The 10,559-nt window shown below is 39.6% G+C and overlaps 1 long non-coding RNA gene across 1 annotated transcript; it reads right to left on the minus strand.

The window, feature by feature from the left end:
- Nucleotides 1–795: 795 nt before the first annotated feature.
- LOC114007608 (uncharacterized) lies at nt 796–6,330 on the minus strand. The gene is made up of 3 exons (XR_003549204.1): nt 6,223–6,330; nt 1,469–1,639; nt 796–1,387 (listed from the first exon to the last, which is right to left on the minus strand). It is a non-coding gene; the product is annotated as an uncharacterized LOC114007608 (long non-coding RNA).
- Nucleotides 6,331–10,559: the final 4,229 nt, after the last annotated feature.

Genomic DNA, 10,559 nt, shown 5'->3' on the forward strand with positions numbered 1-10,559 from the left:
GAAAGAGAAACACTATTCCTGCCTTAGGCAATGTTTTTCTTACCATCCACCAGCAATCCCTAAACCAGCAGAAGATGATTTGGGACCTTTTTTTGTTGCAGCAGCATAAACTGGCCTGTTCTGGCTGAAGAGGACAATTCATGGTGCAGATGTGAGACTTAATGGAAATAAGAAAGATGAAGAATATTTGATATCTCTTATGAGGAAATAATAATATTTGAACACATATCCTTGAACACTTATCTGCCTCAAAAGGCTACTCATAAAACCTTATTCTACCTAAGTTAGTGTTAAGATTAGGTGTAGGGTGCTGCTGAGAAGTTACAGTTTCAGGTTTGACCTTTATACAAACTAATATTTTTCTCACAGAGAAACCCTTTTTCCACAGCCAAATATTGCAGCATTCGTCCCACCCCAGCTATTCTTCTGACAAATAATAAGCAGCTGATCACAGGCACAGAATGTATGGTTGGCACAGCAATGCCCCTCCCTGTTACTGAAGAAAGAACCCTACACTGCATCATTCACATGTTTAAAAATTGAACTTTTTAAAGCCACTGGATCACTGGGAACGTATTTCCCATGAGTTTTATAACATTTTAACTCTTCCATTTCATCTTAAGCTTCCTGTTCATACTAAAGATAGTCATAAACAAATTCTGTGGTCTGTATCTCAAAAAAGGAAACACATGCAAAGTCCAATTAGCATCACTTTTTTTCTGAAAATGAAAGAGCTCTGCTTTCTAAAGTTAACGTTTATTTGCAAAGTGCCCTTTGACAGGCGAAAGCTGGCATATTTGAACTAATGGCCTTTCCTTTTAAGAAACCTTTCAAATCTTTTCAGTGGATAAATGTAACGTCCGATTATAGAGTGAGTAGCAAGAAGGGCTTTCACGAGGGATCATTGAGCAGGAGTTTTAACACAACTGAACTTCGTTATAACTGAAGTCATCCATTAAGTGCTGATGAGCATGTGCATAACGCATTTCCTTTGTAATTGGGACATCAAAAGTTCTGACCTTTTAGTTAAGTGAACTAAAATGTTTTCCTTACTCTGATGAATACATGAGACCCTTTTTAAAAATCCAGAATCTGTTTAGGTAATTCCCATTATAATGTTGCTCGGAAATGAGTTGTCCCACAGCATTTTACAGTGAACGATTTCCTCCTCTGATCAACATAGCAATTACTTAGCTGTGTTCTTATGTATTAGAGCACATTCTCTAGAGTTCAATTTGGTTACTTTCACTCCTGATGGCACTGGGAATGAAATTTCAGCATAATCTCATGAGGATCAATGGACAGGAAATTGTTCAGTGACAAAACTCCAGAGAGGCAGGAAGAAACCAGCATCCATCTGAAGCTGAAGATGTTGGATGGTGGGAGCCTAGGAATAAGCATAAAGGAAAGGGCTCCTGGGGGTAAAGGGAGCATCTCTGAGGCAGGGTTCAGCTCAGAAAATAATTACCTTTTCCTACTGAAATCCTTAGAGGTCCGTTACATTCTTTTGTTCATAGGCAGAGGGTCTTCACAGACAACAGGCAGTGGGAATTCTAGAGAAGACATCTTACAGACAGCATTCTCAGAATCCACTCAGTATGAAGATAACGTTGCCTGCATTGCACGAACCTGTGCAGTCCTAGATGGACCCAAGAAAGGAATTCATATATTTCAACATAGATCTCTGACATTCCATGGGCCTACTTAGGGAAATCAGAAACGATGCTCAAAATTTCCCCCAAAATATCATTCACTTACTCGTTGATCCTTCAATACATATTTATTGAAGGTCTTTGGCATACAAGGTCCTTCGCAAGACCCTGGGGTTGATCAGCAAGTGAGATAGCCATAGTCCCTGATCAAACAAAACTCACATCTAGAATTATACAACTACTTTCAATATCAATTATTTAATTAGAATTGTGATAAATGTTGCAAAAGAGAAACATAAGATATTAAAAGAGCATATACCAGGGAACATGATCTGGTCTGAAATCCAGGAAAGGATGCTCTGAAAATGTGCTGTAAAATTAAGAGCACCAAAGGCTGAGTTAAAACTAAGTAGGCAGAAAGGTGCAGAACATCACAGAGGGGGAGAATATGAACTGCAAAGGCCCTCAGGTGAGAAGGAGAGTGGCTCTCTCTAAGAAGAAAGACAAATCAAAGACAGCCAAGTGGCTAGAGCACAACTGATGAGCAGGCAAAGAGAGAACCACTAGGGCTGTCAGGATTTGGGGGCCTGAGCTGGGGGAGGGGGACTGATTGGCTGTTACATTTTGCAATTGAAATTGTATTACCTGTGACCAAATAATAAATCAAGCAATGCAGAATATTATGAGACACTCCATGAGAGGCTCCTTTCTCCATCTATCTTCTACTTCTAATCTCATTCTATGAGAAGTCCTCAAAAAGTTTATTTTAAAAACACATATTATAAAAAAAAGCTACACAAGTTTTAAAATTGTTTGTACCTAAATGAACTCAAATTTTAATTCTGTTTTCCACAAATTTTTCGAAGACCTCCCTCATAGAAATAAGCACTATGAACAGCTTCTGCAAGAAGCTGGGAGCTTTGGGACCAGCAATTAGCATAATGGCTATGTCGCTGGACTCCCACGTAGTCGACCGTGGTTCAAGTCCCAGACCTGGTGGCTTAAACTCATGCCGGGCGCGGGTGCATGTGTGCCCAAGATCCCAAGAGGAGAATGGAGGAGAAGGGATTGTGGCGTGGCCATCCCCCCAGGGGGTGATTTTTTGCTTTCTGTCTCTCTGTCTCTCTCTGTCTGTCTGGCGAGCGCACGTGCCCTATAGCAAAAACCTCTCCAAAAAAAAAGAAGCTGGGAGCTTCAAAAGGACATCAGTGAAAAAGTGGTCACACATCTACCAACCCAGGGTAGCCATGAATGAGTGTGCCATAACCCAGGACCATTCTTAAAGATTTTATATATATATATATACGTGTGTGTGTGTGTCCCCTTTTGTGAAGTCATAGGTTCAAACCTATACTACAGGTAAGTGTGCAGGAACCCTACCCTAAGAAATTAGCATAAAAACTTCTACACAGAGAACTACATTACTGGAAGAATATGAAGAAGATCTAAATACGTGGAGAGATTACCATGTTCTAGGAGTGGAAGCTTCAATATTGTAAAGATATTGACCTGTACAGATTCAGTGCAATTACAATTCAAAACCCAGCAATTTTTTAATATGAAAATTCCTAAATTATATAGAAGAAAGTAAGACCAGAATTAGCCAAAATTCTCTTGAAGAACAAAAAGGTAAGACTCACTCTAGTCTATCAGATATCAAGAGTTAGCATTAAGACAGGTTGGTATTAGCATAAGGATAGCAAATTGGCCAGTGGAGCAGAAAAGAGAGCCCAGAAACAGATTCATGGCCATACGATCAACGTGGCACTGCACAGCAGTGAGGGAAGAACAGTCTTTTCAATAAACGGTTCTGAGTCAACTGGACATCTATATGGGGAAGAAAAAAAAAGAAAAAGAAAAAGAAAACATCTACTCCTAAACTCCCACCATACCCAAAAGTCATTTCCAGGTAAACTATGGATCTGAGTGAGTAAGATAAAACAATAACACCTGTAGAAATTAACACGTAAGAGAATATCTTCATGACCTTGAAGATAGGCAGAAAAGGGTTTTTTTTTCTCCTTTTTTTTGAAGAGGTTTTTGCTATAGGGCATGTACACTCACCAGAAAGACAGAGAGAGACAGAGAGCGAGAAATCACTCCCGAGGGGGGATGCCCACGCTACAATCCCTTCTCCTCCATTCTCCTCTCGGGATCTTGGGCACACATGCACGTGCACCCGGTGTGAGTTTAAGCCACCAGGTCCAGGACTCAAACCGCAGTCGACTACATGGGAGTCCAGTGACATAGCCATTATGCCAACTGCTGGTCCCAGCAGAAAAGATTTTTAAAACTTGACACATAACTATCATCCATAAGAGAAAACACTTGATAAATTTTGCTTCCTTAAAATTTAGACTTTCTGTACATCAAAAGATACCATACTGAGAATAGAAGGGTTAACCACAAACTGGGAGAAGATGTCTGCAATACATGTGTCAGGCAAAGAAGTCATATCCAAAATATATAAAGGATTTAAAGAGAAAAAGATAGATAACGTAATTTTTTTTAATGGACAAACAGCAATTAGCATAATGGCTATGTCGCTGGACTCCCACGTAGTCGACCGTGGTTCAAGTCCCAGACCTGGTGGCTTAAACTCATGCCGGGCGCGGGTGCATGTGTGCCCAAGATCCCAAGAGGAGAATGGAGGAGAAGGGATTGTGGCGTGGCCATCCCCCCAGGGGGTGATTTTTTGCTTTCTGTCTCTCTGTCTCTCTCTGTCTGTCTGGCGAGCGCACGTGCCCTATAGCAAAAACCTCTCCAAAAAAAAAGAAGCTGGGAGCTTCAAAAGGACATCAGTGAAAAAGTGCTCACACATCTACCAACCCAGGGTAGCCATGAATGAGTGTGCCATAACCCAGGACCATTCTTAAAGATTTTATATATATATATATACGTGTGTGTGTGTGTCCCCTTTTGTGAAGTCATAGGTTCAAACCTATACTACAGGTAAGTGTGCAGGAACCCTACCCTAAGAAATTAGCATAAAAACTTCTACACAGAGAACTACATTACTGGAAGAATATGAAGAAGATCTAAATACGTGGAGAGATTACCATGTTCTAGGAGTGGAAGCTTCAATATTGTAAAGATATTGACCTGTACAGATTCAGTGCAATTACAATTCAAAACCCAGCAATTTTTTAATATGAAAATTCCTAAATTATATAGAAGAAAGTAAGACCAGAATTAGCCAAAATTCTCTTGAAGAACAAAAAGGTAAGACTCACTCTAGTCTATCAGATATCAAGAGTTAGCATTAAGACAGGTTGGTATTAGCATAAGGATAGCAAATTGGCCAGTGGAGCAGAAAAGAGAGCCCAGAAACAGATTCATGGCCATACGATCAACGTGGCACTGCACAGCAGTGAGGGAAGAACAGTCTTTTCAATAAACGGTTCTGAGTCAACTGGACATCTATATGGGGAAGAAAAAAAAAGAAAAAGAAAAAGAAAACATCTACTCCTAAACTCCCACCATACCCAAAAGTCATTTCCAGGTAAACTATGGATCTGAGTGAGTAAGATAAAACAATAACACCTGTAGAAATTAACACGTAAGAGAATATCTTCATGACCTTGAAGATAGGCAGAAAAGGGTTTTTTTTTCTCCTTTTTTTTGAAGAGGTTTTTGCTATAGGGCATGTACACTCACCAGAAAGACAGAGAGAAAGTGAGAAATCACCCCCCAGGGGGGATGGTCACGCCGCAATCCCTTCTCCTCCATTCTCCTCTCGGGATCTTGGGCACACATGCACGTGCACCCGGTGTGAGTTTAAGCCACCAGGTCCAGGACTCAAACCGCAGTCGACTACATGGGAGTCCAGTGACATAGCCATTATGCCAACTGCTGGTCCCAGCAGAAAAGATTTTTAAAACTTGACACATAACTATCATCCATAAGAGAAAACACTTGATAAATTTTGCTTCCTTAAAATTTAGACTTTCTGTACATCAAAAGATACCATACTGAGAATAGAAGGGTTAACCACAAACTGGGAGAAGATGTCTGCAATACATGTGTCAGGCAAAGAAGTCATATCCAAAATATATAAAGGATTTAAAGAGAAAAAGATAGATAACGTAATTTTTTTTAATGGACAAAAGACTTGAACAGACACTTCACAAGAAAGGATGCTCAAATGGCCAAAAAGCATTTGAAAAAGTCTTCAATGGCAACAGGGAAATGCAAAGTAAAACCACAATGAAATAACACTACTTACCTAATAGAATTGCTAAAATGAATAAAATAAACAATATCAAATGTTGTCAGGAATGTGGAGCAATTAGAACATTCATAAGTTAACTGGTAGGAGTGTAAGGCTGTCCAACCACTTTGGGAAATCTCTTTGGCATTATCTACTAAAATTTAACATACATACATCTTATAAGCAGTTCTATTTTCAGATATATACTCAAAAGAAATGCAATATACATGGGCATCAAAAGACATAAACAAGACTGTATCAACATTTGTAATACCCCAAAACTGAGAATAACCAAACTTTACATCAATAATAGAAAGTATAAACACAGCAATGTAAATAATAGTACAACTATTACATAACCTGATTGAATTTCACAAACATAATGTTTGGGAAAAGAAGCCAGGTCCAGTTAACTCCGCTACTCAGTAGGCTGAGGCTACGTGGAAGTCCTAGGTACAATTCTTGGTCTACCCTAAAAGCCAGGCACTGCCTGCAGTCCCAGCTACTCAGGAGACTGAAGCAGGAGGATCATGACATAGCAAGGCTCTGCCTAAAAAGGGGGATAAGAGGGGAGAAGAAGTCATAAAGAAACAAACAAAAAATACATACTGCATTTATATATATTTATATAAAATCAAAAAAACAGCCAAGGTAATCTATGGTGTTAAAAACCAGTTAATTTTGGGACAAGCAGATGGCGTAACAGCTATGTCACTGGTCTCTCATGTAGTCAAGTGTGGTTCGAGTCCCTGACCCAGTGGCTTAGACTCACACCGGGCATGTGTGCGTGCGTGCCCAAGATCCCGAGAGGAGAATGGAGGCCAAGGGATTGTGGCGTGGCCATCCTCCCTCGAGGGTGATTTCTCGCTCTCTGTCTCTCTCTGTCTTTCTGGCAAGTGCATGCACCCTATAGCAAAAAACTTTCAAAAAAGAACTTACACCAGGTACGTGTGCCTGCGTGGCCAAAATCTCAAGAAGAGAATGGAGGAGAAGGGATTGTGGTGTGGTCATTCCCCCAGGGGGTGATTTCTTGCTTTCTATTTCTCTGTCTCTTTCTGTCCCTCAGGCAAGTACATGAGCCCTATAGCAAAAATCACTCTCTAAAAATAAATAAATAAATAAATAATAACATTTTAAAGAAGAAGAAGAGAAAGAGAGACATGGACAGCAAAACACAGGCAAAAGCAAAGGCAAAACCAAAACCAAAACATCTCTGTTGGGAGACATTCACATCTCAGAACACGAATGACTCCAAAAACAGGAAACAAACAAAATAAAAACAATACTCTCCCAAGACAAACTTCCAATCCAATTATGATCACACAGAGAAACAGATACTCAACTGGGATTGCATTAAATGCACCGATTACTTTAAGGAGAACTGGCATGTTTATTATAATGGATAGTTTCTCGAGAATTTACTAAGCCCAGCACAGAACTGAGAGTTCTAAACAGATCATTTTATTTCATTCTCTTACTTGCTGCATGAGTTAAATAATAACATTACTCTCACTTTACAAACAAGGAAGTTAAGTCTAAGAGGAGTGAGGCAACTTTCCTGAGATGACACAGGAAGGAACTGGTAGATTCGACATTCAAATTCAGGTAGTCAAACCTTAAGCTGCTAACTGCCACAATAAACCACGAAAGATGGAGAATATTTTCATGGATTCTGGTGCTCTTTTTCTATCTTTCATAACATTTTAGAAAGTTTTAAAATATGGATTTACATATTTTTATTAAGCTCATTTAATAAGATCCCTTTTCCATTACATTTTCTAATGGGTTCCTGTCGGTGATTTTTTCAAAGCTTGTATAGGACTACTAGGCTGTCTTACTGGTTTTTCAGTTAATTCCCTTGACTATTCCAGGTAGTCAAGATGAAGTAAGTAAACAATGGCAGCTTCCTCTCTTTCTTTCCCCTGACTACCTCATTTGCTAAAATCTGTGTGCTGTATGGCACGGGAGAAAGTTCATAATGCAGTGCTGGGGGGAGGGGAGTCTAATACAATCCAGACAGAGCAAACTCTATGGGGTGAGCACAAGGTTATGAAACAGCTCGGCAGATTCCGGAAACTGGGAGTAGGTTGACATGACTGTAAAGTAGGACACAAATGAGGGAAGAAAAAGATGATTGGTTAAAAGGGAAGGCAGGGGACTTTGAAGGATGACAAGTCATTAAAAGGCTGCAGGCAGAGATGTGGCATGATAAGATTTACATTTAAGAAAAAACCCCAAGTCCAGTGTGGAAGGCTGATTGAGGAAGGTAAAGAGAAAGGTTAGAGATCTTCAGCAATGAAAAAAGTGTGAGTCCTCCGTGGAGTAACAGAGAAGTCATCAATCCCTACTTCTTCAGCCTCCTTTGAGTTGTGATTTTCAACCAGTTACTAAATCTCCTGAAGCTTCAATTCTAATCTGTTAAGTTAGAATCATAGCACCAACTGGGCATGACTATGAAGCTAAAGCAAGATAATGTGTGTGCAGTGCACTGAAAAGTGAGAGCTCATTACTGAGCTAGACATTGGCAATGAAAATGAAGTCGAAGCCACAGATTCTAGGAATGCGTATCTGTCAAAGTGCCATGCCAAAGTTATTCCTTCCTCGTCTGAGTTATTGGGGAAAGTAAATATTGATGTTATACCCTTTCAGCCACACTCCAAGTTCTACCTCTCCTGTGCTCTCCGCTTTCTCTTCTCTCTGCCCACATTTCACCAACTGGCCCACCTTTGAAACTACTGTGTTGAATTTGCAACGTAAAAGAGCTGAACTACCTGGCTCAAAAATTGTTATGACAACTCAACAGCAATGACAAAACCCAATTAATAAATAGCCCAACGACTTTAATAAGTATTTCTCCAAACAAGATTCACAAATGATTAACTAACACATAAGAGTCTCATTAGGGAAATAGAAATCAAAACCACTGAGAGGTATCACTTCACACCCACTAGGTTGGCAACAGCAACAATTATAACAGTAAACAGAAAGTAACAAGCGTTGGCAAAGACGTAGAGAAATTGGAACCCTCATATGTTATTGGTGGGTATGTAAAGCAGTTCAGCCACTGTAGAAAAAGTTTGGTGTTCCTCAAAATATTAAACATAGAAGTACCATAGATAGGACTTAGCAATTCTACTCCTAGGTGTACTACATAGGATTAAAACAGGCATTCAAGTACACATATATTCACATATGGCAGCACTGTCCACAATAAGTAAAAGATGGACATAGTCTTACCAGTGAACGAATACATGAACAAAATGTGGTATGTACAGATCACAGAACATTACTCAGTCATAAAAAGGAGTGAAGTGCTGACATATGCTTACAACATAGATGAACCTGGAAAGCATTGTTTTATGTGGAAGAAGCCAGGCACGAAAGGCTACCTATTGTATGATTCTATTTATGTTAAATATGCAGCATAATTAAATCCACAGAAACAGAACAGATTTGTATTTACTAGATACATGAGGGAGGGAGATGAGGAAACAACTACTTAATACAATAGATAGCAAGTGTCCTTCTGGACTGATGAAAATAGTATGGGACTAAATAGAGATGCTGAGTACATATTTGGACTGGACTCAGTGCCACCGAAATGCTCACTTTAAGATGGCTAATTTTACATTACATTATTTTCACCTAGATAGGAGAAATAAGTAAAATTTTCAAATTATTATGAGGGGCTTTTGTTCACAGATATGTATATATCAGCTGGACTTACTATTGAAAGTATTTAGATTAATTAAAATATTTTGTGAATCAATACAATGTGGGAAAGAATAAAGGAATGGAAAGCAACTGCAGAAACCAGAGACAGAGTGGGAGGAGGATGGGAAATGGCAGAGGGTGAGAAATAGGGGGGGAAGAGAACCAGCAGTTAGCGTAATGGCTATATCGCTGGACTCCCATGTAGTCAACCGTGGTTCGCGTCCCGGCCCCGGTGGCTTAAAACTCATGCCGGGTGCGTGTGCATGCGTGCCCAAGATCCTGAGAGGAGAATGAAGGATGAGGGATTGTGGCGTGACCATCCCCCCTGGGGGGGGTGATTTCTCGCTTTCTGTCTCTATGTCTCTGTCTGTCTGGCGAGCGCACATGCCCTATAGCGAAAACCTCTCCAAAAAAAAAAAACAAAAAGTAATAGAGGGGGAAAATGTAATTGACAATGACATGTATGATTAAGTCACTTTACAGTGTATTCTGGCTGGAAAATCACATTCGGTATGCTGTGGTAATGCTCAATGAAAGTATGCAAAATAAATAAATAAATCAAATAAGGATTTAAAAATAAAAAAGTATTACAAGAGAGCCAGCAAGTGGCACGGTGTTTGAGGCACTGGACTCTAACATGGTCGACTACAGTTCAAGTCCCAGATCTGGTGACTTGCTTTCTCACTTTCTCTCTCTCGTGAGTGCATGTGCCCTACAGCAATATTTTTAAGTAATAATAATAATAAATAAAATAATTTTTTTTTAAATTTAAGTATTATGAAAGTCTCTTCACATAATATGAATGTGATTGGTTGCTAGAATTTATACGCACCTGTCTCAGATCTCCAGTGAATAAAGGCAACCTTACTGGTGCTCATTCCAGTCTGAGCTTTTAATGCCAGGTATTCTCTATTGTTTAGCGACATCAGCATCCCCAAGGAAGAGCAGTGTGATCACCTCCTGTCAATGTTTTAACTAGTTGA

Source organism: Tupaia chinensis, unplaced genomic scaffold (genome assembly GCF_000334495.1).
Source record: "Tupaia chinensis unplaced genomic scaffold, TupChi_1.0 Scaffold000208_1, whole genome shotgun sequence".
NCBI lineage: Eukaryota > Metazoa > Chordata > Mammalia > Scandentia > Tupaiidae > Tupaia > Tupaia belangeri.